Raw genomic sequence first — 2952 nt, forward strand, 5'->3', positions numbered from 1 at the left:
CATAGAATGTATAAGAATGTTTTTAAAATAATTATTTGTAAAGTTGACTCTATGTAGGCTAAACATTTAAACAAAAATCTTGGCAAAGTGATTATTGAGGTTTGCCAAATATCAATATTTAAGAAGTGCCAATTGTTGACTTTTTCTCAAATTATAAATCATAGGTACAAAGTTCTTCCTATGCAATATATTATGAAACTCTTCCACCTGAATTCTTTCTGTTGTTTCCTAAGAATCTGGTGAAATTATTGAAAATGTTTCTATTTTTAAAATCAGAAATTTGTTAATGAAGAAAGAACCAGAATCAACCTTTTACTTTGACAGTACTGTGGACTGATGCTTTCAAATACTCTCACTTAACAAATTTCTGCATCTCTCACAACTAATTATATTTAGAAATATTTATAGAATGAAAAACCATTATAAAAAATGAAATTCAGTTGCTCTCATAATGAAAACAAATATGTGACTTAAATGAATCACATAGCATATTTTGGTTGTGGTCTTCAGTTGTGTGGTCAAAATTTAATTATTTTCCACAGAAAGTAAATTTATGAACAGAAAGCCAATAGGCAAACTTCGTCATTTCTCTTCAGTCGAAGACAAACTTAATGACCCATAAAGGATTTTGGAACAGCTATTTAATATACTCAGAGAAACATTAAAATATTTTAGAATTTAATATAATAAACATGTTGCTCAAGTAAAGGAAGGCCTTCACGTCATACTCTGTCCATACTACTACATATTTACTTAACAGGTATGACTAACAATACTAACAATTATGGTTTTTGTTGAGAAAATAGTTCAAATCTAAGGTTAAACATTTTAAATTCCAAGGACATGCAGAAATATTAGAAAATAAATATATGCATGTGTAATGTAAATATCTATGTAAATGCATGTAACACAGGAGTTCGAAAAAACCACCAGGAGGACTAAAGGAGTGGGGCCGTTTGTTATCCAGGAGGTCCGGAAGTTTGGATGGTGGCTGGTCTGAGCTGCAAAAAACCACACCTGGCCAAGTGCAAGCAAGTTTTTTACAAGCAGCAGAGAGAGGGGTTATCTCGCTGGGGGAGCAGCCGCCTTCTCAGGTGGATGGCAACAAGATGTGCTGCTTGGTTACAGGAGAAGATAACATCTATGAGAGCAACAGAAAATGTTCTTGTGAGAAGACACTGCTGAAAGACCTTTGTGCACTGACTTCCTTGGCTGCTGGCCAGGCAGCCATCAGTCTTCCAAGTATGTGAAGGGGCTATGTTCTGACTTAACCTCATAATGCACATACATTTAATTTCTAATATTTGTTGGTATAAACATATATATATACACACACACACACACATACATCATATATACATACAAATTTACACATATGTAATATGATATATTTAATATCTGTGTGTGTGTGTGTGTGTGTATGTGTGTGTATACTGATGTATAAGCAGTCAAAACATACACACATATATTAATGAGGGCAATATTTTTAAGAATACTTTAGAAAATATAAATTATCTTCTTTAAGCATATCTGTTTATTTTAGTGATACAGACCACACTTCATTTAAATACTCTTTTTGATTTTAATATCAGAAATTTTAATATCCTCCTTTGAAACTAGTTCTACATCCTTTCCTATGTAAATTTATTTTAATATTAGGTATATTCTTCATTTTTTATCTATAGCAATATGACTTCTTTAAATAGCATTCAGTAGGACTTTGTGAAAGTATATATGTTAAATTTAATTTTTGTATTTAGAGATATGTAATATATATTCATGTTTCTATATCTCTACCAGTGGTGTTTTTTGTTGTTATTTTGTTTTGTTTTGTTTTAGGTGAGGCAAACCTTGGTTGACCTCACAGATCGCAAGGACCTTGTCAGCTTACAATTCCTTATTTTTTATTTTTATTTTTTATGCCTAAAGGGCCTGGTTGTCCTAGGTGGTCTCCCATCCAAGTATTAACCAGGCCCGACCCTGCTTAGCTTCCAAGATCAGACAGGATCCGGCTTGTTCATGGTGGTATGGCTGTAGACTACCAGTTGGTGTTTTGAAAGTAAAATTTAGGTTATTGTCAAGTAGGCACATGGCTATTTGTTATATATTTTCTATTAATTACTTGGGTAAAGTTTAGCTAACATGGTTTTATTCATTAACTTTTTTTTCCTGAGGTAACAGAAAAATAAAATGTTTTTTAAAGTCAATTGTAACTATTACCTTAGATTAGCAATTTTAAATCACAAAATATGACATTTATTCTACTATTACATGTATTTTTCAAGTTAAAGTTAGTATATATTATCTCATTTTATCCTAGGCATTGGTATCACTTTAGTCAAATAATAGAATGCCATGTTGATTGAACCTCAGTGATTTTTCTTTTTTTATCCTCATATTTCAGTTGTCAAAACACAATTAATCATTATAACTCAGAAGTATCACTAGAGTCTTCAGAGATATATTCCCTCAGTACCTATTTCAGTATTTGTTCTCATCCTCAAGTAATCATAAACTTCTCTGGGAAACAAACTTACAAACAAATCTACTTTTATTGTAACATTATAAAAAATAGCTGAATTTATAACTAATCACAACGATCTATTTAGTTGTGCCAAATATATTCACCTAAGGTGAGTCTACTTGGCTGCTGTGGGCACCCTGGCATTTCCCCCTGGCTCTGGATAAATGTAAGACCTAAGGCTTAGAATACTAAAAACAGAAAGTTCTTCTGTTTAAAGTAAAATTCCAAAGAATTTTTTCTTACTTTCTCCCCACCTTCCCAAGAAAAAAAGAGAAAAAGAATTTGTTTTGCTTATTTTGTAAAAGCCTATTTATTAAGAAGGTAATTAGAAAACAGGCTTCGATTATTGTTTTAAATCAATATAATAATCAATATAATATTTGTAAGGTCCTCAAAACTGAATTTTTTTAGTTATTATATAAAATAAT

The sequence above is a fragment of the Pteropus vampyrus genome, unplaced genomic scaffold, assembly GCF_000151845.1.
Source record: "Pteropus vampyrus isolate Shadow unplaced genomic scaffold, Pvam_2.0 Scaffold97, whole genome shotgun sequence".
NCBI classification, from domain to species: Eukaryota; Metazoa; Chordata; class Mammalia; order Chiroptera; family Pteropodidae; genus Pteropus; species Pteropus vampyrus.